The sequence below is a fragment of the Neofelis nebulosa genome, chromosome 7, assembly GCF_028018385.1.
Source record: "Neofelis nebulosa isolate mNeoNeb1 chromosome 7, mNeoNeb1.pri, whole genome shotgun sequence".
NCBI classification, from domain to species: Eukaryota; Metazoa; Chordata; class Mammalia; order Carnivora; family Felidae; genus Neofelis; species Neofelis nebulosa.
In genome coordinates, this window is record NC_080788.1 from 135,987,166 (window position 1) to 136,005,477 (window position 18,312).

Genomic DNA, 18,312 nt, shown 5'->3' on the forward strand with positions numbered 1-18,312 from the left:
CACCCATTTAACCCATCTTCCCACCCACCTGCCTTCCACCAGCAACCCTCAGTTTGTTCTGTAGAGTTAACAGTCTGTTTTCTGGTTTGCCTCTCTCTTTCCACCTCACCCCCACCATAGTCATCTGTTTTGTTTCTTAAAATCCACATTGAGTGAAATAATATGGTATTTGTCTTTCTCTGACTTATTTCACTTAGCATAATACTGTCTAGTCCATTGACGTCACTGCAAATGGCAAGATTTCATTATTTTTTTATGGCTGAGCAATATTCCATCATGTGTGTGTGTATATATCTATAGCTATCTTCTTTATTCATCAGTCCATGAACATTTGGGCTCTTTCCATAATTTGGCTATTATTGATAATGTTGCTTATAAACATCAGGGAATGTGTCCCTTCAAATCAGTATTTTTGTATGCTTTGGATAAACACTTAGTAGTGCAATTGCTGGATCATAGGATAGTTGTATTTTTAACTTTTGGAGGAACATCCATACTGTTTTCCAGACTGGCTGCACCAGATTGCATTCCCACCAACAGTGTAAGAGGATTCCCCTTTCTCTGCATCCTCACCAACATCTGTTGTTTCCTGAGTTGTTCATTTTATCCATTATCCTTGAAGTTTTTTAATCTACGGGTAACTTCCCTACCTCTCCCCTATCATTTTTTTCTTTCTCCTTGCAACTTACTAGTTGAAGAACTCGCTACTGCTAATGTGTCTCTCACAGTCTAGATTTCGCTGATGGCATCACCATGGTATCTTTTTCTACCATAAGTCTATCTCATTTGTCCTGTAAGTTGTTAAGTTGATTTAGAGCCCTGGTCAGATTCAGGTTTAATTTTTTTGGCAGGAACACTTCATAGGTGTTTTTAGATGCTTTCAACAGGAGGCACATAAATTCTGGTTGTCTCTCTTTTCATGACATAGCAGCTCTCATTTCTTTCCTACACCTGTTAAATTCATTAGAGGCTGCAATATGGTGATATTTTATCATTTATTCTTCATTTATTTGCTGGAATACGTTTATAAAGATCAACTTTCCTTCAACAGTTATCTGGTTACTCAGAGTATAGTTCCTAAGTAAAGGCAAAATAAATGCTTCGTTCTTTCACTTACCAGTTTGAAAATAGTGACTTGATTCTCTAGAATCCTCATAGAAGCAACCAATAAGGTTTGTTTTTTAGTATCGTTATGAACTCATAGGTTTCTATTTATTTTTTATATTTAAATTTTTTTTAATGTTTATTTTTTGAGAGAGAAAGAGACACACAGAGTACAAGCAGGGGAGGGGCAGAGAAAGAGGGAGACACAGAATCCGAAGCAGGCTCCAGGCTCTGAGCTGTCAGCACAGAGCCTGACATGGGGCTCAAACCCACTAACTGTGAGATCATGACCTGAGTGAGCCAAAGTCGGACACTCAACTGACTGAGCCATCCAGGCACCCCAATAGGTTTCTATTTAAATATTTGAGTGTTTCTATCCATTAGTTATTATCCTCATTGTTGCTGAAAGTGTGCAATTTTGGGCAGGTGTTGTCTGAAAGTTGCCTCTGGTCTTCTTGAAATGACTCTAGTGATCTCTGATAGCTTCCTTCCTTCTTTCCTTCCTTATAGGACAAGATATTCCAGGCTCACCTTATACATTTCTTGTCCCAGGCAGGCAATCAGTCATTTCTGTACGGAATTGTGATTCCTTTTACTGAGAAATGGTATGTTTAAACCATAATCTGGGGGCTAGGGGAGACTTCTTAAAAATAAATGAAGGGGCACCTGGCTGGCTCAGTCAGTAGACCATGTGACTTTGGATCTTGGGTTGGAAATTCAAGCCCCATGTTAGGTGTAGAGATTACGTAAAAATAAAACCTGTACAAAACAAACAAATGAACAAACTGATAAGTACAAAACATTATGGAAGGTAAATGGTGGCTACTTACAGTTGAATTTCCCCATATATTCTCCCTAAAAGTCACACAAATAAGAGGAATCAATAAAACAATCCTAGAGCAACTAGGAAACAGAGATTAATAACACTTTCAATTTGCATATAAGTAGAGAAAGCAATTTCTAGAACCAGAAGAACCGACTCCAGAGTCTATGTCACATATAGGTCAGGGAGAGACTGTAAAGAAAAGAAGAGAGAACAGCAAGAGTTTGCAGAGGTGGAAGACAGAGAATCTCTCTTGTGGAATCCCCCACCTAAGAGAGGACATACAAAGACCAGCTTTGAGAACTGGCAGGTTAGAGCACTGGCTTGAAAGTTCTCATGCAGCTTTAGGAGAGCAGCATTCTGAAGAAGAGGTAAGATGCCGTGGAAGGTGGAGGAATCTCACAGATGTTAGATGGTGAAGAGAAAAAAGAAAGCCGTAGAAATTGAAGGTCTTACAGAGATAGACGAGAACCACAAAATTGGAAAACACACTGACTCTACCTCAAAAAGTTTGCATCTACTTCGCAAACGAACTTCACTAAAGCAACAGAAGGTGCTTTTGAATTCAGAAACCTAGCTAGACAGTCAACTTCCGCCCCCTCCTTGAGGCTTGTCCAGATAAAATATGTTTGAAAATGAACACAAAGTGGCAGGAACATCAGACAAAGCTATTAGAAGACAGATCATGAGAAGTGAAACATTTCAGCAGATGAAAATATTCTCAGGGACGCCTGCGGGGCTCAGTCGGTTAAGCATTCGACTGCAGCTCAGGTCACCATTTCGCAGTTTGTGAGTTCGAGCCCCGCGTTGGGCTCTGTGCTGACAGCTCAGAGCCTGGAGCCTGCTTCAGATTCTGTGTCTCCCTCTCTCTGCCCCTCCCTGACTCATGCTCTGTCTCTCAAAAATAAATGAATGTTAAAAAAATTAAAAAAAGAAAATATTCTCCCTGCCCAAAGCAACAAACAAGAAGTACAAAAGAGAGGAAACTTTAACAGAACCCTCTAATCTGAATTAAAGTGTTAAAATAAGAATCTGCACATTAAAACAAAAATTACCTTGAATAATAAGTTTGAAATAACCAAGAATAGAAACAGAGAAAAAACCAGGAAGATGTGAAGTCAGAGTTGACCAAACTCAGGAAATGGAAGAAAAAGACAAAATAATCTCAGAAATAAAGATAAGTCTCAAGGTGTCCAGGGGAAAACAGTTTTGATCACAACTATCATCAGGGTCATAGAGAAGAGGGATGAAAACTATCAAGAGAACAAGAGGAGTTTTTTTAAATGGTAAAATCATTGGAGAAAAAGTATTAATATAGACAATGGGCAAAGAAAATTCAACACCTTCTCAAAGCAAAACAAAGACACAAGTATACAGACTGAAATGTCAACGTGAGAAATGAAATCAGGCTCATATCTGATCCCAGTTGATGAAATTTCAGAACAAGGATAAAGATGCTTATAAACTTCTGGAGAGCAGCCCCTGCTTCCTCCTCCCTGCCCCAGCCCGTCCCACCCTTGGCTCCCCTCCAGCCTAGCTCACACCTGCCTCTGGCTGGAGACTCAGGTGGTCCTCAGCCAGCCGCCTGCCATCCAGTTGGGGCAATCCCTGGTGAGCGCATCATGGAGACTGAAGGTGGAGGAAGAATCTGGCATACTTGAACTTATCTGCATTAGATAAGAATCTGGACTCTGAGTGCATGCTGGTCTCTCATCGACTTCTGTTCTATTACTGGGCCCTTTTAGAGAGATGTGAAGAGTTGGTTGAAATTCAAATCCAAAGATCACAGCATCCTTTGACACCAATAACTGTTTATGCTTCCTTAGAAAGAGTCGCCTGACAATTGGGCAGTTTAACAAGATGGCCCCAAGAAAGCATCTTCAGAGGCAGTTGGATTTTTGTCGGCCATTGGAGTTTTTATTTAAAAACCTTGAGAGAAATTCCCACTACAAAGATAAGAATCATGCTGACATAAGTCCTATCAACAGTACTGGATGATAGAAGAAACAGAACAATGCCTTCAAGGTCCTACAGAAAAAATAAATGATTTTTCAACCTAGAATTCTATAACCCATCACATAAGAAAGCATGAGAACAGAATAAAGACATTTCAAGACATTTTTACTTGGGGACCCTGGGTGGTTCAGTTGGTCAAGAGTCTGACTCTTGGCTTCAGCTCAGGTCATGATCTCACAGTTTGTGAGTTCGAGCCCTGCCATTGGGCTCTGTGCTAACAGCATGGACCCTGCTTGGCATTCTCTGTCTCCCTCTTTCTCTGCCTCTCCCCTGCTCTCTCTCTCTCTCTCTCTCTCTCTCTATCAAAGTAAATAAATAAATAAACTTAAAAAAAGACATTTTACTCAAGCAGAGTTTAATGAACACATTTCGTTCAACATCTATTCCACCACTCTTTGTTAATAACAGTTTTTGTTTTTTCACTTTTGGAGACTCAACCTCTCCATGTAGTCCAATGGCACCACTGACCAAGATTCACCTTTTCATAGCCAAGTGGCAAGCATGTGACCCACGCACCAGAAAAAACAAGTGCTCCTTTCCTGGACTGGGAATCAGAGCAGAACAAGACTGACAATGGGAGTCCATTCTTGAGGTAGGTTGCAAGCAATATAGATGAGAACTTTTTGCTGTGACCTTCCCTGGACCTGCCTGACCTTTATCTTTTTCTAAGGCTGAGTCTCCTGGAGTCTGTGAGCACCCCATTATCCTTCAAATAAATTCCTTTTTGATTATGTGGCGAGTCTATTTCTAATGCAGTATCTAACAGATACAGTGAGGACTTAGAAATGTATATCCCATGTGTCATTCTTAGAAGTTGCTTGCAGACGTACTCGAGCAAAACAAAAGACATGGGATCCAGAAAGAATTGGAGTAATCCAGAAGAATAGTGAAAGGTAGGTCCTGGGATGATGAGCGGGCAGCAAGCGTGGAGGGTGCACAGTCTAGACTGGAAAAGGATGACAGAGGACTCCTGCTGGGAAGGAAGGAAGGAAGGAAGGAAGGAAGGAAGGAAGGAAGGAAGGAAGGAAGGAAGGAAGGAAGGAAGGGAGGGAGGGAGGGAGTATAAAGTATGATCAGAAGACAGCTTGCCGATATTATAGGCACATTACTCTTATCTTTCATAAAACAGCAAACAAACTAGTGTGTGTGTATGGACACATAGGTATGTATGTCTATTTACACATAGATATGTAGATAGCTAGATTGATACCTGGATAGCTGGATAGCTAGATATAATCTCCTACTCATTCTGCTTCTCTGGTTGGACTATGATACAGTCGTAATAAATGCTATTTATTGGTTCCACCATTTAAACTGAACTCACTGACAAAGCATACTTTGGCAAATTGAGAAATAGAAGGATTAGCATATTTTATAAGGCTGTGTGGGGTAGTCATTGGAAGGACACACACACTGTTAAAGATGATGCCCCTGGAAAGGAGGGCTAAGACAAGAACTGACTGAGCCTGAGATTGTCCTTTTTGTCATCAGTGTTTCAGTACTACTTTGTTACCACATGTTTGTGTGTCTTCAAATAAAAGAAAGTGAACATTTGGGCAGCTTTTAAAGAGTGAACATTCTCGGGGCACCTGGGTGGCTCAGTCAGTTAAGCGTCCGACTTCAGCTCAGGTCATGATCTCACAGTTTGTGAGTTCGAGCCCCACATCGGGCTCTGTGCAGCCTGCTTCAGATTCTGTGTCTCCCTCTCTCTCTGGCCCTTCCCCTCTCGAGCTCTGTCTCTCTCAAAAATAAATAAACATTAAAAGAAATTTTTAAAAAAAGAGTAAACATTCTCCTCCCCACTGGGGACAATATATATTAGTAAAGACTAGGAACCCTAAAGTCAGATTCCCTGGATTCTTATTCCTGTGGTCATTGTTATCTGTGTTACTTTTTAATATATATATTAAATCTTGGAGCTCTTTCCTTGTAGCTGTCCCATTTTTTCCTAGTGGCTGCCTCTTACTCTATTGTGCGCGTGTCCCATACTTTATATAAACAGCCACCGTTGATAGACATGTCGCTCATTTCCAATCTTTTTTCAGTTACAAAGAATATTCCTGGAGTGCCTGGGTGGCTCAGTCAGTTAAGTGTCTGACTCTTGGTTTCAATTCAGGTTATGATCTTGCAATTCGTGAGTTCTAGCCCCGTGTTGGGCTCTGTGCTGATGACTCAGAGCCTGCTTGGGATTCTCTCTCTCCCTCTCTCCCTGCCCCTCCCCTGCTTATACTCTCTCTCTCTCAAAATAAATTTAAAAACTTACAAAAGAATATTCCTGTCCATATGTCATTTCACACATATGTGAATATAGCTCTGAGATAAATTTCTAAGAGTGAAATTGCTGAGTTAAAGGAAAAGTTGCTCCTAGAACTTTGCTGTCTCCCAACTGCCCATCACAGCTGTTGTGGAAACAGGCTCCAGCCCAGCACGAACACGGTGTCTCCACCTCCTCACCAACCAAGCGCCGTCATGCTGTGGAAAATATCGTATTGTCACTGCATTCGCATTTCTCATATTAAATTCTGCCTTTTTTTCTTAACTGTCCTAGGTTTTACCCATTTTTTTCTGGACTGTTGATTTTTTTTCTTAATGATTTTATATGTTAAGGGAATTAGCCCTTTGTCGAGGAGGTAAATTACAAAATAGCCCCACCTTGTGCCCTTTCTCATTAGACTTTTTATGGTTATACGATTTCCTTTTTTTCTTTCCTTTCTTTCCTTTCCTTTCTTTTCTTTCTTTTTCTTTCTTTCTTTCTTTCTTTCTTTCTTTCTTTCTTTCTTTCTTTCTTTCTTTCTTTCTTTCTTCCTTCCTTCCTTCCTTCCTTCCTTCCTTCCTTCCTTCCTTCCTTCCTTTCTTTCTGTAGTTAAATAAGTGGATTTTCTTGTTTATCTTCTGGTAATTCATGGTTTCATTTTTTTTAATGTGACTTCTTTGATTCATCTGGAAATCATTTTGGTATAATCTCTGCAGTAGAGATCCAACTTTTTTTTTTTCTTTTCAGATGGCTACTCAGTTGTCCCAACACAATTTACTGAATAATCCCTTTCTTCTCCACTGTTTTGAAATGAGACTTTCATTTAATTGCTGCGTATCTTCAGGTCTGTTTCTGGGTCTTCTAGTCTGTTCCTTTGAATTACTGATTCATTCATGTGCCAGTAGTTTATTAGTACTGTAGAATATGTTATTTTTAGTATAGTTAGTACCCTTTCATTAATTTTCTCCTTTCAAAATTTTCCTGGTAATTGTTACTTCTTTGTCCATGTGATTTCTGGAATCAGTTTGTCCAAACAAAAAACAAAAACCAAAATATCCTGTTGATGTCAGTCGGACTGACTGAAGGAGAATACTATGAAGACATTAAATTGTCCTACCTAAATGTCTTTTTTTTGCTGTTGTTCTTGCCATGGTGTCTTATAATTTTTTTCAGAAAGATTCTTCATGTTTCATGCTAAGTCTATACCTTTCTTTTTATCTTTTTCAAATCTATGCAGTAGGATCATTTCTTCCATCGTTACTTCTAACTGGTTGTTGTTTGAATATATAAATTTCTATTTATATGCTTTTTGTCTTGGTGACCTTACTGAATCATCCCACCATTTAGCCTTTCAGTTGAATCCCAGGGTCTGCAAATATTGGTTTAATCTCTTTCCTTTTAAAATGTTTCTTGTGGGGAGCCTGGGTGGCTCAGTCAGTTAAGCATCCAACTCTTGCTTTCGGCTCAGGTCATGATCTTACAGTTTGTAAGTTCAAGCCTCACCTTAGGCTCTGTGCTGACAGTGTGGAGTTTGCTTGGGATTCTCTCTCTCTCTCTCTCTCTCTCTCTCTCTCTCTCTCTCTCTCTCTCAAAATAAATGAACATTAAAAAAACCAAAATGTTTGGTTTTTACCATTTATTTCTACTTCAGCCTAATTGCAATGGCCAATACCTTGAGAACAAAGATAGTTATGATGAATTCATCCTTATGTCATTCCTGATTGAATGGGAGTGCTTCTTTATCGAGCACGATGCTTTGGTTAGCCTTCAACAACTTATGCTTGTTTGATTCTACAGTTGCTGATCTGTTAACATCATTCAACTTGGATGGGCTCAGTTTACCTCAGTTCATTACATCCTCACCTACTGATTCTATTTTATTATTTTTTAAGTTCTTATTTAAATTCCAGTCAGTTAACATAAAGTGTAACATTAGTTTCAGGTGTACAAATAGTAATTCAACACTTCCATACAATGTCCGATGCTCATCACAAGTGCCCTCCTTAATCCCCATCTCCTATTTAACCCATCCCCCTAACTCACCTCCATTCTGGTAACCAGAAGTTTGTTCTCTATAGTGAAGAGATCTGAACTTTTGTTTGTCTCTTTCTCTATTTGTTTTTCCTTTGGTCATCTGTTTTTTGTTTCTTAAATTTCACGTAGGAGTGAAATCATATGGTATTTGTCTTTCTCTGATGGAGTTACTTCACTTAGCATTATACTCTCTAGCTCCATCTGTATCACTAAAAATGGCAAGATTTCATTCTCTTTTTATAGCTGAGTAATATTCCATTGTGTATATATACCACATCTTCTTTACCCACTCATCAGATGACGGACACTTGGACTGTTTCCATAATTTTTGCTTACTGATTTTAAATCTATACTCTAAGAGAGGGGAAGGGCTTGATGGAGAGTCAGCAGCTATGTGGGACAGTGGTGGTAGTGTAAAACTTCTGAGAGTTACAATAAACCCTAAAAAATGGAATTCAAAGAAGGTATGAGGGAGAAGAAGCGACAGAATCACAGTGAAAGAAAAACTGAACCAATTTTATAGATGGGGAAGGATTTTTTGGCTCTTAGAGTTGATATTCAGACTAAAACAGGATGACTATTAGGAAATTTTCTGGGAAATAGATTTCTAGTAATTTCTAGACCTTCTCAGTTTGATCTTCAGTTCTTAAAAAGAAGAATGCAAAAGGAGGTGAAAAAAGAGACCACCTACAAAGAAACCATTAGAAAGACAACTGACTTTTTTTAGTGATAATTAAGGCCAGGAGGCCATGGAAAAATGTCGCGACCAGCACGACAAACACCGAGGTCAGGGTCCTGAGGGTAGGGGAATGCAAGAAAAAAAAGAGAAGAGAAAGTTTGGGAACAGGAGGGTCCCCTGGGCTGATGGCCCAAGTGACGGTTTTATTGTTGCTGTACACAATCTTTTATATCCAGACTCTTACGGGTCAGGCCACTCTAAGAATAAACAGGTTTCACATAATCACTGCCAACCAAAACATTTAGTTCTGTGTTTCTTGTGCATTTTCTAGACGGGTCACAACAAGACCTTGTTGATAAGATTGCTAGCAAAACACAATTCCCATGTTTGTTTCTATCTGACTCAGGGTAGAAAAAGGGAGGTAGCATTACTGCCAACACCTGCAGACCACAGGCTTCAGGAATTAACTTTCTCAGCCTTGACAAGGCTTTCGTATGCCCTTGAGAGTGGGGGAATGGGAGGGGGAACCACCGGGTTGGCTAAGTCAACAGGGAACGTTGCTCGACCCGGTCTCAGCCTGGCACCGGGGCCCGGCCCCCCACAGAAAAATACCTTCAAAGTTTTGAGAAAAATACCCAGAAAAACTATCTTTCAAGAATGAGAGCAAAATAGTCATTTGTAGATAAAAACAGCACTTAACAGTTGACATTGAGCAATATGGGTTTAAATTGCACAGGTCCACCTATATAGGGATTCTTTCATTTTTTTTTTAATACTTATTTTTGAGACAGAGAGAGAGCACGCACGCAAGTGGGGAAGGGGCAGAGAGAAAGGGAAACACAGAATGTGAAGCAGGCTCCAGGCTCTGAGCTGTCAGCACAGAGCCCGATGTGGGGTTCGAACTGAAGAACCATGAGATCATGACCTGAGCTGAAGTCAGACGCTTAACTGACTGAGTAACCCAGGCGCCCCTATGGGGATTCTTTTTATACAGTACAATATTATAAATGTTTTTTCTCTTATAATTTTCTTGGTAACATTTCTTTTCTCTAACTTACTAAGAATATGGTATAGAATACATACAAACATACAAAATGTATGTTATTCAACTGTTTATATTATCAGTTAGGCATCCGTTCCAGCAGTAGGCTATTAGTAGTTAAGTTGTGGGGGAGGTAAAAGTTATACACAAACTTCCAACTGCACAGTGGATCAGTGCCCCCAATTCCTGTATTGCTCAAGTCAATTGTACCATCAGGAACTCCACACTAAGGGAACTTTTAAAGTATGCACTTCATGGGGCACCTAGGTGGCTCAGTCCGTTGAGCATCCAACTTTGGCTCATGTCATGATCTTGTGGTTCGTGACTTTGAGCTCTGTGTCGGGCTCTGTGCTGACAGCTCAGAGCCTGGAGCCTGCTTCAGATTCTGTGTCTCCCTCTCTGTCTGCCCTTCCCCCGCTCAAGCTCTGTTCTCTGTCTCTCAAAAATAAACATTAAAAAAATTTAAAGTATGCACTTCAAGAAAGAAAAGGACCCCAGAAAGATGATCATAGGTACAAGAAGGAATGATATAAAGAGAAATCAGTAAAGAAAATAGGTAGAATTCTTAGATGTAACTATGGCTGATTTCTAAATAGGAGTCAATTGAAAGGACATTGTTGGCCCTGCATAATTGCTGGAAAGGCTCACAGGAGCCAAGATCACAGCCAAATATCATGCCATAGAAGAATCCATGAGCACATGGCTGTAGCTACAGCCCAAACCACTGACCACCTACTGTTTACCACACAACCTTCACTGGAACTGGACACAAGGTACTTCCTCTAAAACTGGATGTTGCTGAGATTCACCACTGCCCTGCTTCTTATCCACACAGGCTCCGGTTTCAAAGTCCATGTGCCTGACTGATCACACCTAGGTCATATGCATGGGCCCAAGGTGAAGGCTGAGATACCAACTATGTGGGATTTGGGTTCCATTTCACACCAAGACTCCTACGTAAGGACATCCCAAACACAGGAACAGAGGGTTCTGGGCAATACCACGTATTTGTCTACTACAGGCAGAAACTTTAAAAATAGTATCAGACCATTATGGTAAAAAGTAAAAACCAACAGGATAAGACCATAACTAAGGCAGATTGTTTTAAGATTTTTAAAATAACTAAGATTGTACTGAGGCAGAAACATAATTCAAGCAAGAGATCTTATTGGAAAAATCACAGCTGAAGGCCTCTGAAAATGAAAAACCTTAGGCAGACATCCATAGAGTGGAGAAGTTCCAGGGCAAATCCTTCTGTTTGTGCCAAAGTCTTATGCCTCCAAGAAAAGCAGGGGTAAATTATCTGTGGAAGAGCACAGGCATACCAGCCAAGTAACAGCTGATTATCCCATCACCAGTCACTGCGGGGCCCAGCTCTCAAGTCCCCCTCCCTAAGGTCTTCAAATCAGTGCGATGCCTGGGGGCTCCCAACAAGAGCATAGGCCCAGAAATGTACCTGTAAACCAGAAGCCGATATGGAGCCAGTGATATGGAATAAGGTGGACAGGTTGGACGTAAGCACCAGAAGTACAAACAAAGCAGCAAGCTGAGGTCAGGCAAGAAGGAGGCTGGAAGAATATGGTTATTAAAGGGCAAGATTATTTTAAAAGGTGAAGAGTGAGCACAGACCTACAGGTGGTGAAAAGCAGACATAGCGGTACACAGAAGAGTAGGCAGACATAGTGTAAAGCTCAAGAAATTAACAGAAATGGAGAAAAGTTGGGTGTGGGGGCAGGCATTGTCACATACCTAGACACCAAAAAGTAATAGTGAAAAAAAATTACAAATGGTAAGATACAGACATTTGTGTAGCAAGAGAAAGGAAAAGGAACTCTTTACATCACTGTTTATTGTTAATTTTCAAAAAATTTTCATAATCGCTACTAATTCATTCAAAAAATATTTATTACGTATGTGCAGACTGGGATAGCATACTGCCTGCCATGTCTTTGCATTCATGGAATTTATAACCCAGTGGAGGAGACAGACAAAAATTAGCAAAGGATTGAATACATTAATAAGAGATCATGAGTAGTTGTAGGCTATAATAGAGAATAGGGTGTAGGGGTTATGTTCCCTTGAGGGAATACCTCTTAAGATGACACCCAAACTAAAAGCTGAGAAGGGCCTTTGGTATTCAGAGTCGTACACTTACGGGGTGGGTGCGGAGGGCAGAAGGAACAGCATGTGAACTCATGATGGTTCTTCCCATCTTACCATCCTGCATATCAATGTGGTGATAAGGATATGTGTGATGGGTACATAGGAGAAGTGCAAAACTCATCCTGAAGGCATGGGGAAGGTTTCTGAGAATTCTCAAACGTTGTATTTTCATTTCTATGAAAATGTTGAAAAACGGAATCATTTTCTGCATCATTTGGATGACCCTATAAAACTGGATAACATGTACAATTCTATCACCCAAGGAGGTGTTCATGATCTATAACTTTCCTTGTGGTTCCAAGACTGAACAGAAAGAATGGTTCATGGTGTTCCTTTTCTCCTTTCAACGCCCAGTTGTAATGTTTTTTACGTTAACCAAAGGCACTGGAGATAGCCCATCATCTGAGTATCTTTTCCTGGTTCCTCCTCATCTCTGTGTCCTCTCCATACTGGAGAACCTCAGTACTAGTCCCTGGTACTCCTCTCTGTCTGCACTCATTCCTTTGACAAACCTGGTCGGGAATATCACATGTATGCTGATGACCCCCAAATTTACATTTCTAGCCTATGCCTTGTCTCTGAACTTCTAACTGGTATGTATTCAGCTGCCCACTTCGATCTCTACACAGATGGTTCACATTTTAAACATGACATAACAAAAATGGCAGTTTGCATCCTGTCCTACAAACCTGCTCCTCCCAGCATTTTCCCCCCACCCTGGTCTTAGCACCTCTAGCAGCATGGGTCAAATGTTCAGGAATCATCCTGGACTCTCCCTCTCTCCTTTCCATCCTGTTGGCCAACTAGTCCAGCTGATTGTGCCTCCAAAGTTGATCTCAGTTCTCTCTCCACCCCTTTCCACTTTCCACTTGATTTCCTAACCATGGCCAATGAGGCCGTTTATTATGACCGGATTCCACCTGTATTTTGAACTCCACCTTTGTTTCATGCCTCTTCCTTCCTTCCTTCCCTCCCTCAATCACCATGCTCTGTGCACCCAAATTGGCCTTCTCCGAATTCCTCAAACATATCAAGCTCTTCTCCACCTCAAAAATTTTCCATATTCTGCCTAGAAGGTTCTTCCCCTAGGTCTTCACAGGATTAACTTTTTCAGTGTTTAGAAGATATGAGTATCTTACCCTCTTCTACAGGAACTGCCATACTACTGTGCTTTGCTTCTCATAGGAAGACAATGAGCCCCTGTTTATAGAGCCTTCACATCAGAGGAATGAGCAAACCACTTGGTGCCAGGCAGTCGGACTTTGGCAGCCAGCTTCCCTGCAAAGTTGCAATCACTTCCACGGGGAAGACAAAGCCACCAGCTCCGTAAGAATTGTGAACAGCCCTCCTACCGGGAGAAGAGGAGCCCCCAGTTCTCATTGGCTAGAAAACCAAGAGTGAGGCCTCATGGCCATCTTCAGACAAGCCTGCTCTTGGAACCACAACTTATTTCCTATCTTTCCCCTCTACCAGACTGAAAGCAGGGACCACATGTCTTTTGTCTCCTCTTGTATTCCTAGCAAAGTACTGGGCATGTATTAGGTACTCAAGAAACACTTGCTGAAGAAATGAATAGATGACCAGGAGGAAGGGAAATAAGAAAATAGATCCAAGATTACAGCCAAAACATGGTGATTTTGTGTGATGGTGCAGCAAACAAAAGCCAGAAACCCTAACCTTGCAGGAATGGTTCCAAGTTATCGCACTCTTTCTCAGATCATATTTCTGATCAAAGCAACTCCACAGTGATTAAGATGAGCCCAGGTGGAGGAGCAGCTCGGGTGTGTGCTGGCCATGGCAGGGTGATCCTAGTACTGCTGACCCGGCACCTGCTGTGAGGCCACTCACACCTGTCGGAGTCACTCCAGTATGTGCCCTTAAAGGAAAACGGGGCCTTCGTATCAGATCCTTCCTACTGCTCCTGCAGTGGAGGAGAAATTTACGGAGTTCATATACGTGTAACTGGAGATGTCAGTGCTGTACGCACACCCACTGGGACTCACTAACCTCTCCGGCATGCTGGCTCCTGCTGTGCTCCCCCCCACCTCCCCACCCCACAGCCTCCACCTGTGTCTTTGTCTGATCACGTGAAGTTCCTGGGAACTCAGACCTCCCCAGGGGCAACCGTTAAACCGGTGGCTCTCAACTGGGGGGTATTTTGACCTCCGGGGGTGAAAATGTCTAGAGGCATTTTTGGTTGTGATTACTGGCAGGGGAGGGCTTGGGAGATCACTGGCATCGAGCAGGCAGGAGCCAGGGAAGCCGCTGAACACCCAGAGTGCACAGGACAGACTCCCGCAACAAAGAACAAAGAACTAGCCCCAAAATGGCAACGGTGTCCAGATTAAGAAACTCCACCTTAAACAATGACTGATGGGTAGGGAAGTGTAGATACTCCAGGTCTTTTGTGCCTGATCTGGAAAATTCTGAGATAAGATCTATATCCACTCTCTTCAGAGCTCTCCTGTCAGACTGAGCTGAAACTACCTCCTTGGAAGTCTGTCTGCTATTGTATCCTCATTTGCTTTCCTTCTGTTCCCTGTCCCCTTCCCCACTGCTCTACCAAGTTTTCCTGAGAACACTTGCTAATAAACCACTTGTAAATCCACGTTTCAGGGTTGCTGCTTGAGAGGAAAAAAACTAAAACAATGTGTACAAGCGGATACTTAAGGGTAACTACAGATTTTGTGCACACTATATGGAACAGGTTACTAAATGGCGGTTATGCCCTAACAGAAGCCATGTGGTTGGACAAGCCCATAAGCAGGGCGTCAGAATATCTTAAACCCAAACCAAGGAAGGAGGGTATGGTAGGAAAAGATACTGCAAAGTCAGGAAACCCCAGTCATCTCTGGGACTAAGGAGTCATGAGATCTTAAGTAAATCATAGCCATATGGAAAATGAGAAAATAAGAGCTGGATAATTGCTAAGATCTTTTCTCTAACATTCTATTTTGCCTCGGGACAGTGGCTCTTAACCAGGGGAAATTCTCCCCCTCCCCCCCGTCCCCCCAGGGAACACTTGGTAATGTTTGGAGACATTTCCAGTTGTCCTAACTGGGGCAGGGGCATATCTAGCGAAGGGAGACCAGAGGCACTCCTAAACATCCTACAATGTATATGGGTCAGCCCCCCAAGTCCCACCTACCCCCAACATAGAACTCTCCAGCTCAGGGGCACCTGGGTGGTTCAGTCAGTAGAGCAACAGACTCAGAGGGCATGACTCAGAGGTCATGATTTCATAGTTCATGGGATCGAGACCCACATAGGGCTCCAGACCCGCATCAGGCTCTGTGCTGACGATGTGGAGCCTGCTTGGTATTTTCTCTCTCCCCCTCTCTCTCTGCTCTCTCTCTCTCAAAATAAATAAATAAACAAAAACAAAAACAAAAACAAAAAAAAAGAAGAATTCTCCAGTCCAAAATATCAGTAGTGCCGGGGTTGAGAAACCCTGTCTTATAGAGATAAGTTAGGTATTAACCTAAGGAATTCCTGACGGTTACAATTATTAAATGAGGCGATGTGTTATTGAAGGAGACTCTATAGCATGGTCTCTAAATACACCTCTAAAAGCAGCACAGACTGTAGACACTTTTCTGTGTAAGATTCTTATTCTAAACAGGACTTGAAATGTTTTGTGGCAGACAAAGCACCTGTGCACATAGAGACAGGAGAATAGGGGCCTGAAGCTCAGCAAGTTGGACAGGACTATGAAGAATCAACTTCCAGCCACGTCTGGGGATGTAAATACTCTATGAGTGCACATTCCTCTCTGCTACAATCACCAAAGAAACCTCCCTTACATGTCCATTAACCTGTGGATGCAACTTTGGGGCCACGTTTTTTTCCCCCTCTCAACATGTTCCTGGAGTGAAAAAGAAAAAGTTTCCCCAAATCATATGTAGGGAAGTACTAGGGAAAGCTAATTATTTTATAACTGATTCATCAGAGCTGATAAAAAATTTTAATATATATGTATTTACTTACGAATCCGGTTCATTCAAGTGACAAGCAGTAAGATGACGTCATAGTTAACTTTGACTTCACATTCCTGTTGGGCCAAACTTCTCACGCCCTTTTTAAACAAAGAGCTGGCAGTAAAATCCAACATATTGTGTAACTAGCCAGTGGTACATATTGCTTAGAAAACTCTACACTCCCAACAGGAAATTCCAGGAATGAAAAAGTTTCTCAGTTTCATTATCAGATAGGCACCCTGTTCTGGTAACCATAATTGGTAGGCTAAAATGAAAACATTCATTCCTGGATTATTGATTTCTTTGAAAGTGATTTAAAACCAAACTTATAGTTTTTGAAGTAGGTCTGACATAATGAATTCCCTCTCATCTTTGATAATGATAGATTGGAATGTGCATCAGAAAACCTTCTAAGGGGCTTAACAAATTTTTTTTAATCAAAGACTAGTGGCTACCAGTTGAAAGGTAGGGTGACAATTGGAATGAAGGCCAAAAGTTTTCATCTGGCTCCAGAGATGGACGGCCTGTACCCCATACTTCATCCAAGTCTGACTCAGCAGGAACTGGGCAAAGAGAGGCATATTGTCCTCTCTCTGGTTCTTTGGTAAATCCTCTTATTAGGAGAAGGGCCCGGATACTAACTACCACAACTCACACCACACGGCACTTCAACTACCTGCTGTCAATCATTAAACCAAAACATGTTTAACAGAAATACAGTTTTGACTTTTCAGATCTAAGATCTCAAAGCTGAGCATTTGCTCTCAGTAATACAACTGCCCATGTTTTAGTCAGAAGAAAAGCAAATATTTTAAGCTGTGTTCACACTGCTTACAGTTACTAAATGCAAAATTAAAAAAACCTAGGGGCGCCCGGGTGGCTCAGTTGGTTAAGTGTCTGACTTTGGCTCAGTTCATGATCTCATGGTTCATGAGTTCGAGCCCCGTGTCAGGCCCTGTGCTGACAGCTCAGAGCGTGCAGCCTGCTTCCGATTCTGTGTCTCCCTCTCTCTCTGCCCCTCCCCCACTCGCACTCTGTCTCTCAAAAATGAATAAACATTAAAAAAAAAAAAAAAAACTGGGGCGCCTGGGTGGCGCAGTCGGTTAAGCGTCCGACTTCAGCCAGGTCACGATCTCGCGGTCTGTGAGTTCGAGCCCCGCGTCAGGCTCTGGGCTGATGGCTCGGAGCCTGGAGCCTGTTTCCGATTCTGTGTCTCCCTCTCTCTCTGCCCCTGCCCCGTTCATGCTTTGTCTCTCTCTGTCCCAAAAATAAATAAAAAACGTTGAAAAAAAAAAAAATTAAAAAAAAAAAAAACAAACAAACAAAAAAAAAAAACTAAATGGCATTTTTAAGAAATCCATGTTATGCCTTTCATCTCTTGGGGACACTGTGTACAACCAAAGAGAAAGGAAGTAACACTTATTGAGATTCAACTTCAAATTCTCCAATACGTTTAAGTAAAATGCACTTATTCTTCAAAGTGTGGGGCGACTGAGGGTACCGATTCAAATGAAGGCTACTTTGCTGCCACTTGTAGTATTTAAGAAACAGTAATAAACCTGAAAACAAGTTTCTCTTGACTTCTTCACAGTTTGAGATGTCAACCCTTATTTGATGTGGAAACAAAAAGGCAAAGCACAACGTCATGGTAAGGTATGTCTCCTGTCCAATCATATCCAAATAGCCTCATTTCATTATTGAAAAAGAAGAGACAGGGCGGGGGGCGGGGTGTCCTTGGCTGGCTCAGTCGGTAGAGTATGTAGCTCTTGATCTCAGGGTCATGTATTCAAGCCTCAAGCTGGGCATGCAGTCTACTTAAAGTTTTTTAAAAATAAAGGACAGAGAAGGGAAGTAATGTAATTCAACTAGGTAGATCTCTATTTGATTAAATTATTGTTAAGTAAATGATACCTAAAGCATACTTATTAAAGTAAACAGCTCCTTGTAACAGACAGTAGAGCAACATGTCTACCTTGGATGCTTTAAGAATTTTAACAACAGGGGCACCTGGGTCAATCAGTTAAGTGCCTGAGTCTTGATCTCAGCTCAGATCATGATCTCATGGTTCATGAGTTTAAGCCCCGCATCGGGCTCCTCACTGACAGTGCGGAGCCTGCTTGGGATTCTGTCTCTCCCTCTCTCTGTCCCTCCCCTGCTCGTTCTCTCTCTCTCTTTCTCTCTCTCTCAAAATAAATAAATAAAAAGAAAACAAGAAAAAGA